Source organism: Cottoperca gobio, chromosome 10 (genome assembly GCF_900634415.1).
Source record: "Cottoperca gobio chromosome 10, fCotGob3.1, whole genome shotgun sequence".
Taxonomy (NCBI): Eukaryota; Metazoa; Chordata; class Actinopteri; order Perciformes; family Bovichtidae; genus Cottoperca; species Cottoperca gobio.
Window position 1 is genome coordinate 15,412,701 of NC_041364.1, and position 19,498 is coordinate 15,432,198.

The 19,498-nt window shown below is 42.4% G+C and overlaps 1 pseudogene; it reads right to left on the bottom strand.

Moving 5' to 3' along the window:
• Window positions 1–1,983: 1,983 nt before the first annotated feature.
• LOC115015084 (uncharacterized) lies at window positions 1,984–19,195 on the bottom strand (annotated as a pseudogene).
• Between the last annotated feature and the right edge of the window lie 303 nt (window positions 19,196–19,498).

A 19,498-nucleotide genomic window follows, 5' to 3' on the forward strand; every position in this document is an offset into this window, starting at 1 on the left:
GGGTCTTCCCCGGGGTCTCCTCCCAGCTGGACGTGCCTGGAACACCTCCCTAGGGAGGCGCCCAGGTGGCATCCTTACTAGATGCCCGAACCACCTCAACTGGCTCCTTTCAACGTAAAGGAGCAGCGGCTCTACTCCGAGTCTCTCACAGATGGCTGAGCTTCTCACCCTATCTCTAAGGGAGACACCAGCCACCCGTCTGAGAAAACCCATTTCGGCCGCTTGTACCCGTGATCTCGTTCTTTCGGTCATGACCCAGCCTTCATGACCATAGGTGAGGGTAGGAACGAAGATCGACCGGTATATTGAGAGCTTTGCCTTCTGGCTCAGCTCTCTTTTCGTCACAACGGTGCAGTAAAGTGACTGTAATACCGCCCCCGCTGCTTCGATTCTCCGGCCAATCTCTCGCTCCATCGTCCCCTCACTCGCGAACAAGACCCCGAGGCACTTGAACTCCTTCACTTGGGGTAATGGCTCATTCCCTAGCCGGAGTAGGCAATCCACCGGTTTCCTGCTGAGAGCCATGGCCTCAGATTTTGAGGTGCTGATCCTCATCTCAACCGCTTCACACTCGGCTGCGAACCGATCCAGTGACTGTTGAAGGTCACAGTCACAGGTCACCGAACTGCAACCCCTCTCCTCCACGACTACGCCTCGATATCCTATCCATGAAAATCACGAACAGGATTGGTGATAAAGCGCAGCCCTGGCGGAGGCCAACATTCACTGGAAACGAATCCGACTTACTGCCGAGTATCCGGACACAACTCTCGCTTTGGGCGTACAGGGATTGGATGGCCCTCAAAAGTGACCCCCTCACCCCATACTACCGCAGCACCTCCCACAGTATCACCCGGGGGACCCGGTCATACGCCTTCTCCAGATCCACAAAACACATGTAGACCAGATGGGCGTACTCCCAGGCCCCCTCCAGGATCCTTGCGAGAGTAAAGAGTTAGTCCGTTGTTCCACGACCAGGACGGAATCCGCATTGTTCCTCTTCAATCAGAGGTTCGACTACCGGCCGAACCCTCCTTTCCAGTACCTTGGAGTAGACTTTACCAGGGAGGCTGAGAAGTGTGATACCCCTGTAGTTGGCACACACTCTCTGGTCCCCCTTTTTAAATAGGGGAATCACCACCCTGGTCTGCCAACTCCTAGGCACTGTCCCAGACTTCCACGCAATGTTGACGAGGCGTGTCAATCAAGACAGCCCCTCAACACCCAAAGCCTTCAGCATTTCTGGACGGATCTCATCAACCCCTGCGGCTTTGCCACTGTGAAGTTGTTTGACTACCTCAGTGACTTCCAACAGGGAAATTGACGATGATCCCCCATCAGCTTCCAGCTCTGCCTCACAGGGTCTCTCCTTTCCTTTCCCTTTTTTTCATGAAGTCGTTTTTGAACCATTCTTAGTCTGGCCCCTCGCCTGTGACCAATTTGCCTATCAGGAGCACTAGGCTCCAGACAACACAACTCTCAGGTTCATAGGGACACACAAACCTCTCCACCACGATAAGGTGATGGTTCCCAGAGAGCATCGATACAAGTCGATACAGTAACACAAATGTTGCTTATTTATTGTATTAGTAAAATCTTTAATCCATATTTCATTATTGTATGAAGTAGAATCCACAAGAATCATAAAAAATAAATGACTGTTGCCCAGAACAGGAAAAGGTAGTCTTTTAAGTTGTTAAAAGTTTCTAAAAGTAACATATTCTGAATGTCATTGTGCTACATTTTGACAAATTTTGTGCATCAAATATGAACAAAGACTAACTTGAAGCGACAAGAAACAACACATCTATTGAGTCCATTCTGAATTTATGACAATCAGGAATACACTTCACTAAAAATAAAGTATTGTATCACTTAAATCATCACTGTAATGACTCAGTAAAGTACAAAACCTTCTGCAATGTTGCTATTAGCCTATAAATTACAGTATCTATGTCCAATTTGACTCACGCTCTAAGGCGCTCACCTATTGGGGATGTTGTGATCGTCATTAGAGAACCTCATTAATCTGCCCCGGATCTCAATGCCGACGTTAAATGCCAGCAGGAAGTCCAGGCCTATAGGTTTGCTGTTAGGCATCATGTCACTGAGTGCTAACACAGCAGGAAGGACCGCTCCTGAGGGATGAGTGGCAGGGTGCCATGTATCATCAAAGAGAGAGTCTACAGCACACAAAGGAACACATTTTTAACAAACAAATTATTATGAAATATAGTTCATACTTACTGTGCACTATGAAATAATACAGTAGCTAGCTGTAAACTCTGTGTTGAAATATATTTTATATTGGAAAAGCCCTTTAGTTGCCTTAACATCTCTCTCACCACTGGAGGCAAATGCATGCAGAAGAAATAAGCTTGCCATCCTGTTGGCTGATTTATGAATGAAGACCAAGCAACGTGTGCAGACATAATGTTGGACATTTCTGCTGAAGGGTAATGTGGGGTCAATTCAGTATTATCATCAACCCGTTGGCTGCCCAGACGGTACCATAGCTGTGTATAAAAGCTTTAGTTTGGTTGTGGTAATGGGTTTTGTCCAGTTAAGGTGCACTGTGGACAATGGTGATCCATATGTTCCACCTATGTATACTCACAGCCACTCCATTGACGAAAGCTGCCAGTGTCGGGGAGAGCCTGGTGCCTCTGCGTCCGTACACAGAGCTGACGTAATCGGAAGCATACACATGCTGGAGGGGATTTGACAGGTAAACACAGGGAGTTGGCCCAAGGACATTGTTAATACAACAGTTTACTGTCACGGATCGTGCCATCACATATATGAAGTGAGCTTTACTTTAAAAAGGTCTGGCATGTCTGTCTTTAGTGATTTTAAAATGTCTATTTTTAAAAAACAGATTTATTTGGTAGTCAAACAGAAATTTGTAGAAAAAGGCCACCCGACTTAAAAAAAACAAAACATCCCTGTTCATCAAGTTATATGACAAAATTCAGTATAATAATAACCTGGTATATTTGTTTTAACTCATCTGTCCACACACAGCTCGCGACTATTGTTTGCATAAGGTCAATATTTTCTTTCATCTGTCATCCTGCCTCATATTAGATAAGATCTTAAGTGTAATTTCATTTGACTCCTCCTCACCTTGCAGTGCTGCAGGGCCAGCTCAAACACGTCTGTTGTGCTGCCAATCAGACCGACTCCAATGCTGTCCAGCACTATTCTTTTGCTGCGGTGGAGAACCACAGGGGACAAGTGCTGGGGCTTTACTTCACTGATTAACTTCCCATAGCTGGCTGTGACCGTGTCCTCAGGGGCAGGGCGCTTCAAGACTGTAGGGGGAAATAGACAGAATGTAGAGGTCAGAAATAAGTAAAGGAGAAATGCTTAGCTTAATTGTCTACAAGTCAAAATGATCTTTGTAATGGCTGAACCAAAGAGAAATGTATTCTTGTATTTGAACAAAAGCATGAAATTAAGTTTACCATCCACTGCAGACTTATGCAGTCCTCTGACAGCCCACACTGGTCGAATGTTTTTCTGCAGGACAAAGAGAACAGAAAGTCTTTACTGACACCTGTAAATCATTAAGTGTAGCATTTATTATATCTCAGATTCATTACAGTGTGGGAACACACACAGTGCTGTTATGCCTTTTATTTGCCAGACTCTGATCTAATTAAATCAGCCATTTTTGGACAGCACACACTGGCAATGCACCAGTAGGGGTGGAGAACATACTTGCAGGTAAAACTTTAAAGAAATCTGCTAAAATAATACAATAAAGGGCAATAAATTTGACTATTATTCTTATGTTGTTATTTACTTTTCCTAATGTAGTGTACTTATTTCCTGAAATGTATCTTAATCTTACTGACATTTTACTTTGCACTGGTGTTAGTATTACTTCTTATACACTTTATATGTATTACTCTATCGTGTTTTATGTTGTATATGTCAACTGGTGGCCGGACTGCTTTCCTTTAGAAAATACGATCATCTGAGTGGCACTGCCTTTATTGGCTATGCTGCTCTTTGGGGCAGTTATGGTGCCACCCAAATCTACTTTGGTGCCTTAGCTGAAACAACAGCATCTATGCCCCTTCAGATGATGAACAATTTGTCCACTAACATGATTAGCAACGCGTCTCTGAATGCCACCACAGAGATCCCAGTTTGCCATTTATGCATGTCCACAAAAGAGTCAGCGATTGCTGATCTGGTCCCTTATATCCTTCTGTTCTTTCTCCTAGCCTTCTGCTCGGCCACGGCCAACTACATAATGCCTTTTGTTTTTGGGGCCATCACAGCCACCTTTGTTTTTGAGGCAGTGGGTCTTGTAGCGAGCTCCTGGGCTCTTGTGGTCTCTGAGGTTCTGGAGTTGATCATTCTGATTTTTGCCATCTACGGTTCAGCTGCACTGCTTGTCAAAGGTCTGACTCAACGTCTAGTCCTCAAAGGCTCTGGTACTCCCCTCTTCAATGTTCTCATAAGAGTTTCAAATAAATGTTGATTAATGTGGAATGTCATTATACTCTTTTGTTTGTTATAATGAAGCTTTATTTCTTATATTGTGAGTCGAGATTCAGATAAGGTGCTAAAATCCTGAAATGCTCTGACTTTTTCCGATGGTATACATTTCCATGGTGGGTGGTTTGCAAAGTTCAGTCACATTACCCACTGGAAATGGCTTACATACTTTTTTTAAGAAGATACAGCAACAATGACGAGACGTCACCTGGAAAAAACAAAGGAAAGATATTCTGCAAGGAAGAATTGAGTTTGGAAAGTTAAGATTACATCTCAACATGCACAACATTTCTCACATTTTTGATAAGACATTTTTGATTAATTGACTTATTAATCCGGTCCACAGGCTCATTAGGCTTCTAATTATAGATACATTATTACATATTACAACATTATTAATGTTCATCATCTTGAGTTTTCAGGCACAAGCGCAATGTTTACATTATAATAATGCTCTGGTGTCATCACACAGTCTGACATGTAACAGTGGGAGAGTCAACATACACACGGATATTTACACATTGAGTATTGACATAGTATGTCCTCGTACATTCTGTTTTACTGTTGTTGTGAGAGGTTATAGTCTGAGGCGTTGGGTGTGGATGTCCTCTTGCGCCGCTTCAATGGTTGTTAGTCACAGTGGTTAACTTCAGTGCAGAGAGCCTGTTTACAAAGCATTTACTGACGAAAAGTATGCTTTGGCAGATTTCTGCAGGTGTTTCTTCTGATAACATTTTGTTAGTCAGATTATTGTTGATTATCACCATCATGTGATAAAATCCATGTGTTTTTCACATGTGTGCAGATAATGTTACACTAATCCTGACTCTATGGTAGAAGCAGAGCTGGAAGCTGATTGGGGACCATCATCAATTTCCATGGTGGAGGTCACTGAGGTAGTCAAACAACTCCACAGTGGCAAGGCCCCAGGGGTTGATGAGATCCGTCCAGAAATGCTGAAGGCTTTGGGTGTGGAGAGGCTGTCTTGGTTGACACGCCTCGTCAACATTCCGTGGAAGTCTGGGACAGTGCCTAGGGGTGGTTCCCCTATTCAGAAAGGGGTACCAGAGAGTGTGTGCCAACTACAGGGGTATCACACTTCTCAGCCTCCCTGGTATAGTCTAGTCCAAGGTGCTGGAAAGGAGGGTTCGGCCGATAGTCGAACCTCGGATTGAAGAGGAACAATAATATTAATAAGCTTTATTTGTATAGCACCTTTCATACAAGAATTGCAGCCCAAAGTGCTTCACAGCAAAAACACAACAATTAGTACAAGATTAGACAGAGCATTTACAGTACAATAATCACAGTAAATGTAAATGAGTCTGAAGTACCATTATAAAAATAGCAGAATTAAAATAGAATAAAATAGCAGATAAAATAGCAGAATTAAAATAGTATAAAATATCAGAAGTAAAATTGTATAAAATAGCATAATTAAAATAGCAGATAAAAAAGCAGATAAAATAGCAGAATTAAAATAGTATAAAATAACATTGGAAATCATGCCTAGTTTCCCTATCTGTGCCGTACTTAACATACCTACTGCCGGGAAATCACATTCATCACACCATTCTTGTAAATGTTTTAAACTATCATAGCCATATTTTGAAAGCATGAGATCAACAATGGGCCCCTGTGGCCTTTCAACTGGTTTACTTCCTTTGGTTAAAGCCAGTTTTTCTCCAATACACATTTATCAGAGAAACTTCCACTTTTTCCCGTGGTAAAACAGTCTATTTGATCTCAGGATTTTCAAAAATACACACTCTAAAATGTATCTCAGTTACCTTTACACATTCAATGTTAAACCAGATATAGCAAAACTTTATGAAATCATTTAAATTAGTTTAAAGTGGCACCATTAAAAGGCTAAGATAAAAATATGTAAAATATCACCATTAAAAGGCTAAAGTAAAGAGATATAAAATATCACTATTAAAAGGCTAAAGTAAAAAGATATGTTTTTAGCTTACTTTTGAAGATATTGAGCGAGCTTGCCTCCCTAATGTCTGCAGGTAAAGTGTTCCATAGCTTTGGTGCATAATTGCAAAAGGCTGCATCCCCAATTTTCTTTTGGATGTTTCTGGGAACATTTAATAAACCAGTAGTGGATGATCGTAATATTCTTGGGGGCACATAGTTCATTAGAGAGTTGGCAGGGTTCCTTTTACGGATTTGTATACAAGAAGGAGGACCTTAAAGTCAATTCTAAAAGTTACTGGAAGCCAGTGTAGAGCGGCTTACACTGGACTAATGTGGTCTCTCCCCTTGGTTCTAGTCAGCAGCCTCGCTGCAGCATTTTGGATGAGCTGAAGTCTCCGTTGTTTTTTTTGGGAGGCCGGTAAAGAATGCATTACAGTAATCGAGTCGGCTTGAGATAAAAGCATGGATTAGTTTTTCAGCATCCTTTTTTATTTATAAATTGTCAGATTTTAGCTATATTTCAAAGGTGGAAGAATGATGTTTCTGTCACCTTGTTTATGTGGGATTTAAAGCTTAGATCTGAGTCTATGATAAGACCAAGACTTGTAACTTCAGGTTTAATCAAAGGAGTAAGTTTCCCCATGTTATTCAGCATCATCTCTCTTTTTGTTACAGGACCTACTAGTAGGATTTCAGTTTTGTTCTCATTTAATTTTAAGAAATGATTGCTCTTCCATTTATTTATTGCTGACAGACAGGTGGCAATGGAGTTAACAGCTGTAGTATCATTTGGTTCAGCAGAGATGTACAGTTGTGTGTCATCCGCATAGCTATGGAAGCACACATTGTGTTCTCTAATGATGTCCCCCAGTGGTAGCATGTATAGGGAGAACAGTAATGGACCGAGGCAGCTCCCTTGTGGAACTCCAAAGTGGGCATCATGCTTCTCTGACACATGATCTCGAAGCCTGACAAAATACTTTCTCCCTTTGATATATGTTCTGAACCAGTTTAATACAGTCAGAAAGACCAACCAGTTTTTCTAGACGATTAATTAGGATGTCATGGTCGATCGTGTCAAATGGTGCACTTAGGTCTAGTAGGACAAGAATTGAGACCTTGTTTGTATCAGAGTTTAGCTTGAGGTCACTAATTATTTTAGTCAGAGCAGTTTCAGTACTGTGGCATGCTCTGAAGCCTCATTGAAATTACTCCAGGATGTTGTTATCTTTAAGAAAGGAGTTTATTTGGGCCAAGACTATTTTTCTAGTATTTTGCTGATGAATGGAAGGTTAGATATTGGCCTATAGTTGGTCAGCGTATTACTGTCTAGGTTAGGTTTCTTTAGCAAGGGTTTTACAACGGCTGTTTTGAAGGCGTCTGGGAGGATGCCCGTTAGAAGAGACGTGTTTATAATATTTAGGACGTGACTTGAAATGCTGTCGAATATCCGCTTAAAGAATGCTGTAGGCCACAGACACTCTCCTCTCTACTCTGTCCTCCTCTCTGGACTCCCTCTGTCCTCTCACTCTGCAGCAGGTTCGCCAGACCCCTCCAGCTCCCTGGTTGGATGACTCTGTGTGTGCTAACAGAGGCATCCTACGGGGAGCTGAAAGAAAATGGCTGAAATCAAAACACCCTCACGACCTCCTTGCCTTTCAAACTCTTCTCTTTCTCTTCTTCTATTTCAGAAGCGAAAAGCACTTTCTTCCAACAGAAAATTCAAACCTCTTTCTCCAATCCCAAAAAACTTTTCTCTATCTTCTCCACCCTCCTCGACCCTCCTAGTCCACCACCTCCTTCTTCCCTCCTACCGTCCCACTTTGTAAAAAAGATAGATGACATACGTTCTTTATTTTCCGACTTGCCGACTAACATCATTTGTTCACCATCCACACCCCTTCCCCCCACTCTTACTTCTTTTTCCATTCTCTCTTTGAATGAAGTTCTATCTCTCATTACCTCTGCCCGTCCTACCACCTGCCCTCTGGACCCTATCCCCTCTCACCTTCTACAGTCTATTGCTCCTGACCTCCTTCCCTTTATCACCCATCTCATCAACACCTCCTTAACATCTGGTTGCTTTCCTAACAATCTTAAGGATGCAAGAGTGAACCCTCTCTTAAAGAAACCCTCACTCGATCCTTCTGAAGTCAACAACTACAGACCTGTCTCTCTTCTTTCTTTTCTTTCCAAAACACTTGAGCGTGCAGTCTTTAATCAACTCTCGTCTTACCTTCACCAGAACAACCTTCTTGATCCGCACCAATCTGGTTTCAAGGCAGGCCACTCAACTGAGACCTCTTCGCTGTCACTGAGGAACTCCACGCTGCTAGAGCAGCCTCCCTCTCATCGGTTGTCATCCTTCTGGACTGCAAGGTTACTTGTAGTTCCTAGAGTCTCTAAGAGTACAATGGGAGCCAGAGCCTTCAGGTATCAAGCTCCTCTCCAGTGGAACCAGCTTCCAGTTTGTGTTCGGGAGGCAGACACCCTCTCCACATTTAAGAGTAGGCTAAAGACTTTCCTTTTTAATAAAGCTTATAGTTAGGGCTGGCTCAGGTTTGCCCTGGATCAGCCCCTATTTATGCTGCTATAGGCTTAGACTGCCGGGGGACACCTTCCTGCTCTCTTCCTTCTCTTCCTCTCTTCCTCTCTATCTGTATGCATGTATGTAATTGTATGTTACTAACTCATCATCCAGGGTATCATCCCGGAGTTTCTGTGTCTCATGTGGCAGGTTGCCACTGATAAAGTTTACGTCAGGATCAGGAATCGTGGCTGTGTCTGCTGCCCTGGTCCTGCTGGACACCGGGACGCCTTTTTGACATTTTCCTGGATTCATCCAAACTTTCTTTTTGAACACAAAATCATTTTCTGTCAAATGTTGTATTTGTACTATGTTGTTTATCCTGTACATACGACATCTATTGTACGTCTGTCCGTCCTGGGAGAGGGATCCCTCCATAGTTGCTCTCCCTGAGGTTTCTTCAATTTTTCCCCCTTTAATTATGGGGTTTCTTTTAGGAAGTTTTTCCTTGTGCGATGCGAGGGTCTAAGGACTATTAAGGCTATACAAATACATTTGATTTGATTTGATTTTGGACCTTTCTGCTGCGTTTGACACAGGGAACCACCAGATCCTCCTCCACACCCTCCAAGAACTGGGAGTCTCAGGCTCTGCTCTCTCCCTGCTCGCATCCTACCTAAAGGATCGCACCTACAGGGAAACTTGGAGAGGGGCTCTGTCGGACCCCTGTTAACTCACCACTGGAGTACCTCAGGGCTCTGTCCTGGGGCCTCTCCTCTTTTCACTGTACACCAACTCAATTGGCTCTGTCATTCACTCTCACGGTTTCTCCTACCACAGCTACGCACATGACACTCAACTGATTCTGTCTTTTCCCATATCCGAAACCCAGGTGGAGGCACGGAAACACTTGAAACTCAACCTTGACAAGACCGAGCTCCTTTTCCTTCCAGGTAAAGGGCTCTCCCATCCAAGACCTTACCATTAACATCGGCACCTCTGTTGTTTCCCCGACTCTGACTGCAAGGAATCTGGGTGTGACGCTGGACAACCAACTGTCCTTCAGTCCAAACATCGCTGCAACAACCCGCTCCTGCAGATGCGCTCTGTACAACATCAGGAGGATACGTACCCTACTGACTCAGAAGGCGACACAGGTTCTTGTTCAGGCTCTTGTCATCTCACGCCTTGACTACTGCAACTCCCTCCTCGCTGGACTGCCTGCATGTGCCATTCGACCTCTACAGCTTATCCAGAATGCAGCAGCCCGACTGGTCTTCAATCTACCCAAGTTCTCCCACACTACACCGCTTCTCCGTTCCCTTCACTGGCTACCAGTGGCGGCCCAAATCTGCTTCAAGACTGTGGTGCTGGCCTACCGTGCTGTGATTTGATCAGCCCCTTCCTACATCCAGGCCATGGTCGAACCATACACCCCAGCGCGTTCACTTTGCTCTGCGTCAACCAATCGGCTGGCCACTCCCTCACTACGAGTGGGACCCAGATTTCCCTCAAACAAAACCCGCCTGTTTGCCATCCTGGCTCCAAAATGGTGGAACGACCTCCCCATTGATGTCAGGACAGCAGACAGACTTCACACCTTCTGTCGCAGACTGAAAACTCACCTGTTTCGACTGCACCTCGGCGAATGAAGAAAACAAAATAACTGATCTTTGTATGTTGCACTTATATTGGTTTGGCTTAGTTATAGCCAATAGTTGAATTTGTATTCTATTGTTTCTGTATGTTGCACTTATGTTGCACTTCAAACTTATTTGAAGACAGTAGTTCACTTATACGATTGTACCTATTTGAAGCTATTGTACTTACAAGATTCTTGCTGTTCGGAGTTGTATCTCCATGATTGTTTGCACTTTTTGTACGTCGCTTTGGACAAAAGTGTCAGCTAAATGAACTGTAATGTAGGTATCGGGTCAACACAAGAGGTGGAGGAGTTACATTCCATCACACTTTTATGAAGCTCAGTTAGTGTGATGCAGGTGAATGTTCCCATGGTTACATCACAATATTTGCAGATGTTCTCTGTGTCTGCATCATAAGTGATGCTGGCTCTGATTGAAGTTATTTTATTATTGAGGAACAATGCGAGTTCTTCACACTTTGATGCTATTGGTTAATAGTCGAGAATAGTATTCTAGAATTTCCAACATTCTCTGTGATAATCTTGGAAAAGTAATCCTTTCTTGCCAGCTGCATTGCTTTACCATAGGCAGCCATAGATTCTTTGTAGATATCATAGTTAACTGTGAGCTTAGTTTTCCTCCATCTTCGTTCAGCTACTCTACAAGTCCTCTTTGTCACGGTGGTGAAAAGGTGAGGATTCAAATGCAAGACGGCAGACGAGAAGATTAAAGAGGGCTTTATTCCAAAAAGCTTACAAAATAACAAAAATACAAAAGGTAAAAAGTAAACTGAAAAGACAAACCAGGATGACACGGGAAGCATGTGGAAGCACGAGGAAGCACGAGGAAGCACGAGGAAACACAAGGAGACATCTGCAAGTGTGACACTTAGATGACGATCTGACAAGGAACACTGGGAAAGACAAAAATATATACACACAGACACTAAACGAGGGTAACGAGACACAGCTGGGGAGAGAAGCTAAAACACAAGGGCAAGGTGAACGGACACAGGAGGAAAACACAGACAGGATGTACATCTAGATATGACATAAGGGGGAGTGAACACTTCAAAATAAAACAGGATATACAAAAATCCCAATCATGACACTCTTAGTCTGAGTAACATTGCTGTTGTTTAACCATGGGGAGATTCTGTCAGTGGAATTCTTTTTGACTTTAATGGAGCATCAATATCCAGGGTAGATGACAAGGTGTTGTTTAGATGTTCAACCATGAGATCCAAGCGGTAGACGATGGATGGATGGAGATTTAAGGAGCAGTCTGAGCATGGCTCAAATGATCTCATGATAGGGAATGTTTCCTCTGCTGTGTCATCTAGTATTCTTTTGTTGACTACTGTCTCTCTTTTGGTCTTTGTTAAGATTAGGTTAGCATCAAAAAACACATAGTGATGGTCAGATATTGGTAATTCGATTGCTGAGACCATATCGATGTCTAGCCTCGTCATTATCACTAAGTCTAGTGTGTTACCATGCTGATGAGTGGGTTCACTGATATTTTGTTTTAGATAGTAGCTGTCTAGTAACTTTTCAAGTTCAATAGTCTTGGGATCATTCTTCTTATTTACGTGAATATTTAGGTCTCCATGCAGGATTATTCTTTCACATCTAGTGATGCTGAGTGAAATCAGCTCTGAGAATTCCTGTAGAAATAGTGCTGAATATTTTGGTGGCCTGTACAATGTGATGATGAACAAAGATAATTCTGCTTTGAGCTCAATAGCAAGATATTCAAATGATGGACGCAGTGCGTGCTGAGCGCTGATTATTTAATCTGGTAGTAGTCAATACAGGAACGGCATGACATATTAGAACAGTTTGGTGACCAGTTTGGGGGGGTGATGTCCTATGTCTATGAGCGGGCTTTTGGTATAAGCCGAGGGGGAGGTGTGAGGGATGTCTGGGAGGGGGGAGAAGAATGATTACGTGATGGGGATGAAAAATCCAGTCCTTGCTTTGAGAATTTCATATTACAAAATTACTTTTTATCGATGACTATACTACTACTTTTTAATTTTTTATTATGACATATTCTACTTTACTTTTTTTTGGCATAGTATTGTATGACCTATTATGACTTTTTTATAACATATTATACGATGAATCTTTATTTTGTTTCATGACATACTATACTATGAGTTTTTTATGACAATAAAAAATTATTCATCCTTTATTCATCCAGGAAGGTGACATTGCGATACAAGAACTCTTCTTCCGTCAAGTCCTATTTAAGATGGCAGCGCAAGAAGTCTTACGGTGTAGTGTGTGAGAATTTGAATAGGTTAAAGACCAGTCAGGTTGTTGCATTCTGGATGAGCTGTAGAGGTCGGATGGCATATGTAGGTAGTTCAACCAGAAGGGAGTGCAATAGTCAAGGCGTGAGATGACAAGAGCCTGGACCAGAACCTGTGTTGCCTTCTGGGACAGTAGGGGACGTGTCCTCCCGATATTGTAAAGAGTATATCTGCAAAAGCGGCTGTTGCAGGGATGCTGGCAGTGAAGAAAAGTTGGTCGTCCAGTGTCACACCCAGATTCCTTGCAGTTCGAGTCGGGGAAACAACCGAGGTGCAGATGTTGATAGTAAGGGCTTGGATGGGAGAGCCCTTTCCTGGAGGGAAAAGCAGTTTGGTCCTATCGAGGTTGAGCTTCAAGTGGTGAGCAGACATTCACTGGGACATGTCAGCCAGTCAAGCTGAGATCCATGCCTCCACCTGGGTTTCAGACGACAGAATCAATTGAGTGTGGTAGGAGAATCCATGAGAGTGAATGACAGAGCCAAGTGAATTGGTGTACAGAGAAAATAGGAGGGGATCCAGGACGGAGCCCTGAAGAACCCCAGTGGTGACTTGACAAGGGTCCAACAGAAACCCTCTCCAAGTTACCCTGTAGGTGCAGTCTTTAAGGTATGATTTGAGCAGGGAGAGAGCAGAGCCTGAGACTTCCAGTTTTTGGACGGTGTAAAGGAGGATCTGCTGGTTCACTGTGTTGAACGCAGCAGAAAGGTCCAGAAGAATGACAATAGAGGAGAGGGAGGTTGATCTAGCAGTGTAAAGTTCCTTAGTAACAGTGAGGAGGGCAGTCTCAGCTTTGAAACCAGATTGGTGTGGATTAAGAAGGTTGTTCTGATGAAGGTAACAAGAGAGTTGATTAAAAACTGTGCGCTCAAGGGTTTTAAAACTACTATCCAGATATGCAAAGGGAACTTTGTACTAAAAGGTCTTTAACTTTAGAACGTACCTACTTAATGTATCTTACTCTGACTGCAGTAGCCTCATATAAGCATGGTACTAAGGCTTACTTTGTTGCCATTATGAAATATTGGTTGGCCATTCACTAACCTTAATCCTATTACACATGATACATATAAATCTATGGATTTACACTTTATATCTATAAATGACAATCCCCATCATTGTGAGCTCAACTGAAACTAAATAGTAATGTTCCTTAGACATGGTAGTCACAGGCTATTGTGTTGAGTGATCTTACTTGTGTTTTACTTTGTAAAAATGAGAAAAACATATTTTGGGTCCAGAGAAGGACAGGGCAGCATGTGTTGAAATAATGAATTAAGAATATTCAAAGAAAAGAGTCTTTCCCCATATGACTTCTTGTGGTTGTTGTTGTTGTATCTTCATAAAACAGTATGTAATGAAATTCCAGTGGGTAAAGTTGCTGAGCTTTGTTTGCAAACCATCCACCATGGAACAAGAACAAAAGAGGACAATTTATTATAACAATATTGAATAAATAATTGAATTTAATGTATGTTATCATGAAAAGGTATATACAGTACATTCATGTATTTAAAATGCTACAAATTCCAGAATAGACCATTTAAATGTATTACATACAGTACAACACACAACTTAAAATTACCCAGTGAGTAAAGTGACATTAGAGTCAATGTAATGTAACATTGTAAAAGTTTACCCCCCAATATGCAACATTCAGATGAACAGACAAGCATAATACAAACATGAGCTTGCCCACCATAAAACACCAAGACATGAATAGCTTTTGTGGTTGTCTCTGGACTTGGTGGTAAATCAAACCACAGCATGACAACTATTACATTTCCATCCATGCGTGGACTTTTCATTAACCGACATCTGAATTTACTTTCCATTTGGCAGCATTTTTAAGCAGTGCATTGATACTATGTGTCACGGTTCAGGACAGGGGAGGACCCAAATGCAGAAACAGGCTAAGGTAGTTATAAAAAGCAAAACAATTACAAATAAAACAGGAAACCAAAGTGCAACCAGATCACGACACTATGACCCTTTTCTGAGGACTAGACTTTGTTCAGGTGAAACTGTGGATGGTTTTGAGTTTGACTCGGCTTTGTCTTCCTTTCCTGAACTTTTGTCCGTTAGTGTATCTGACAGATGTAGATCGTATTCAAAAGCTGGATTTGTCTGCCCATGTCTGCACTGCATCTGAACCTCCTCGAAGATCTGAAGAACCTTCAAAGCACACAAACAAAAAGCAACTTATATAAGTCTAAGAATACACTAAACTGTATAATTACAATGAATAGAACAAGAAGGGATATTTATATTACCTTAGATTTAGGAATGAGACCCACTGAAAAAAACAATGTGCCCTGTTTCAATCTTAGTGCAGTCAACCACAGTAGATGGGAGGGTCCGTCACATAACACCCCATCCACATAACCACATGAAATGCACATGTAGTTTACTGCAAAGATAAAAACACTAGTGCTTTTTGTATTTAATAACACTAAATATCGTCTTCACCTTTTGCCCAGCTTGGTGTAAACTTGGTTGTGGTGAGTTGTGTCTGCCTCGCCTGTAGGGTTGGCTGAGGTTACAGCGATGGGCCCAACCTGCAAGAAAAAAAGGTGGTTGTATTTATTAAAGTGCCTGCTTAATAGTTTCCCTCACAATAAGATTTGTAGTGATTAATTCCCACAGCCCTTACCAGATTATTGAGGTGTGTGGCCACAGAGCAGTCTGGGTTTCTGATTGCAATGCTTTGTGGAGTCCCTATGTGTTTGGCAGCATCTCCTAAACCAGGGGTCGGGAACCTTTTTGGCTGGAAGAGCCATAAAAGCCAAATATTTGTTTATGTATTTCCTTGAGAGCCATATATTTAATCAATTTTAACGCAACTTCATGCGTGCATTTTTTTAAGAATAACACGTCTCCGAGTACTAATAGCGGTATCAGTGTTGCATTGAACATGTGCTCTTTTATTAAATAAACTAAACGCTTATGTTATTTATCTCATATTTCAGTGTTTACTGCACGGGTGTCAAACTCAAGGCAATTATGACCTATTTAACCTCTTACGTCTGTTGTTGTTGGTGTTGTTTTTGTTGTTGTCCTGCATTTTAGCGCCTTGAGATTGCTTTTAGCTTTGAAAGGCGCTTTACAAATACAATTTATTATTATTATTAATTATTATTATTATTATTATTATTATTATTATTATTATTATTATTATTATTATTATTATTATTATTACTATTATTATTATTGTTATTATTATTATATCCTATATCATTATATCATATGTCTGTCATACCTGGCCCGCCGGTTTTGGTAATTGCATCAATGCATGGCACAACCACGGGAAAAGACATTTGAGGAAGTATCTAAATGTGTGAATGAAATGAAAGTTTTTGGAAAGCAAAGGGAAACACACCACAGATCTCTGGGACGATGTGAGCTGGACTGTTTGTGCGACATAACGAAGCATCTCACAGTTAAACCTGCAGCTTCAGGGCCGTGTGATCACAGACATGTGTGATGCCAAGCTGCCTGTGGGAGACTCAGATGCAGAAGGAAACTTTGGTCACTACGTGTTTCCAAACACTGACAAACATCTCCACCGCTGTGTTCCCGACAGCATTCTGCTGATGCACTGAAAGCATTTGCCGACTTTGCTGCTCAGATATTTTAATTGAACTGCTCAGATATTTTAATTGAACTGCTCAGCAACCCGTCTGCAGTTGACTTAAATATGTTCCATATCTTTTTGCACTTTATGTGTACCCTGTTCAATAAATGTGGACCGTGTTTGGACCTCGACGTAGTCCCAGTTTTTAATATTGGCCCTCTCTGTGAATGAGTTTGACCCCCCCCCGGTCTACTGCTTGCTTTGCGCAGTTTCTCCTCAGCTGTTTCGCGAACGGCAGGGCTCCGCCCCCTACACACACACACACACACACACACGCACACACACACACGTGTGTAAGTGTGTGCGCTGTGCAGTCAGACACAGAGCGGAGGAAAGGCGAGGGGAGAACTAAAAACAAATCCTCTGCTAAATGTTTTACTTTAAAATGACACAATATAATTGTTTATTACTTGTTAATCATGTTAAAAAATGTCAGCTTAGAATTGTCTGCGAGCCATATCGCGTCATCAAAAGAGCCATATATGGCTCGCGAGCCATAGGTTCCCGACCCCTGTCCTAAACCAAAAATGTCCATCCACGGGCCTGTGTGAGCCAAGAAACCAATATGATGCTCAGAAACCCCCATCATGCAACATGATGCACCCATTAAAGCACACATGCACTTTATTTGTACAAATATACATCCATAAACACACACTTACCTCTGGGTATGACCATGCTAATTGAGGAGGGCCATGCAGCCTCCATGAAGTCCAGCAGCAGAGGGCTCAGCAGGTGTTGCACTGGCTCTAGCTGCTTGATGGAGGAGATCCACAGAGACATGGGTCGGTCCTGCACCTGCTTCTTCACCCTGGAGTCACAATACACAATAATTAGAGAGTAATGACATTAAATCAATAAATAAATGCAGATAAATCCTGAGAATCAAATCAAATCAAATTTATTTATATAGCCCAATATCACAAATTATACATTTGTCTCAGTGTGCTTTACAGACTGTACAGGATACGACACCATCTGTCCTTAGACCCTCGCATCGCACAAGGAAAAACTTCCTAAAAGAAACCCCATAATTAAAGGGGGAAAATGGAAGAAACCTCAGGGAGAGCAACTGAGGAGGGATCCCTCTCCCAGGACGGACAGACGTGCAATAGATGTCGTGTGTACAGGATAAACAACATAGTACAAATACAACATTTGTCAGAAATTATGTTGTGTTGAAAAAAAGAGAAAGTTTTGATGAATCCAGGAAAATGTCAAAAAGGCTTCCCGGTGTCCAGCAGGACCAGGGCAGCAGGCGCAGCCACGATTCCTGATCCTGACGTAAATTTTTATCAGTAGCAACCTGGCACATGAGACACAGAAACTCCAGGGATGATGCCCCGGATGCTGAGTTAGTAACATACATTTACATAAATGCATACAGATAGAGAGGGAGGGGAGGAGAGAGGAAGAGAAAGAAGAGAGCAGGGAGGTGTCCCCCGGCAGTCTAAGCCTATAGCAGCATAACTAGGGCTGATCTAAGGCAAACCTGAGCCAGCCCTAACTATGAGCTTTATCAAAAAGGAAAGTCTTTAGCATGCTCTTAAATGTGGAGAGGGTGTCTGCCTCCCGAACACAAACTGGAAGCTGGTTCCATTGGAGAGGAGCTTGATAGCTGAAGGGTGTGGCTCCCATTGTACTCTTAGAGACTCTAGGAACCACAAGTAACCCTGCAGTCTGGGAGCGCAATGCTCTAGTTGGTTTATAAGGTACTATGAGATCTTTAAGATATGCTGGAGCCTGACCATTAATTGCTTTGTAAGTCAGGAGAAGGATTTTGAATTCTATTCTGTATTTTACCGGGAGCCAGCACAGAGCAGCTAATACGGGAGTAATATGGACATATGTGGCCTTGCGGGCTGATACATGCGGACAAACATCTGCGCCTCCTCCAACCCCGCTCAGCTTCACTAAAGATTTACCGAAGGGGATCTGGGGGGACTGGAAGGTGCTGTTGAAAATGTGTGCCAGGAAACAATAAAAACTGACCAGACCAAAGATGATGGTGACTCCTATGTCATAACCATAAGGCAGTGCACCTACTGCATTCAGCTAATAAGGATGAGCTGGAAGGTGAGGGTGTAAACAAACCAGGCGACATTTAGAAACAGCGCTGCAGCTGTCACTAAACAGTTAAACAGCATGAAGCTAATGATCCCGACAGCCACCTGAAAGCTTCTGGTTTCACCGTATAAGCTGCCATATCGTGTCAACCCCCACACTGCCCACATCACCCCGTACAAATAAAAAACTGTGCTCTCAAAGGTTTAACCTCGAGCAAAAGCTACTGTGCCGCAGAACAGCTGGAGTACACCTCCGGCCACCACCACCCAAGGAAGAACCAGCACAGACAGAGGATTTCTGTCACCAACTGTGGCTGTGATGGCATCCTGGCTACTAAAGCCTTGAAACAGCCCTGTCCTGTTGGAATCATTGTAGTGGAAACCATATTGAATGTGATAATTAAAAGCATGCAGGCAGAATACACATATAGCTCCCTGTACACCCTGCGTACCTCCTTGAAAGAAGGCTTCAGGCTGGGCTGCAATGGCGATACAATAAGCTGCAAAGAATAACTGGTAGAGCTCCTCCAGCAAGCTCTTCTGACAGCTGAACAGCTGACATATTTTCATAAATGTTATTAAAATGCACTGTGACCATCAAATAAAGTATTAAACCAAAACGAGAGTGACCTGCTAATCAACAAACAAAAACACTCCCACCTATAACAAGAGCAATGTTTTCTGATATTAGCAGCACACTCTTTTTTTAGGTTTTAGTTTTGAGTTTCTACAGCTGAAATCTTAAACATGCTTTTAAAAACTAAACCAAACTAAAATGTCATTTTATTTTTAGTATTCATTACCGATAAAAGTTTGTAACCATAATATGTAATCATTAATAAGAACAGATATCAGGTTTCAGATAATAGTGTT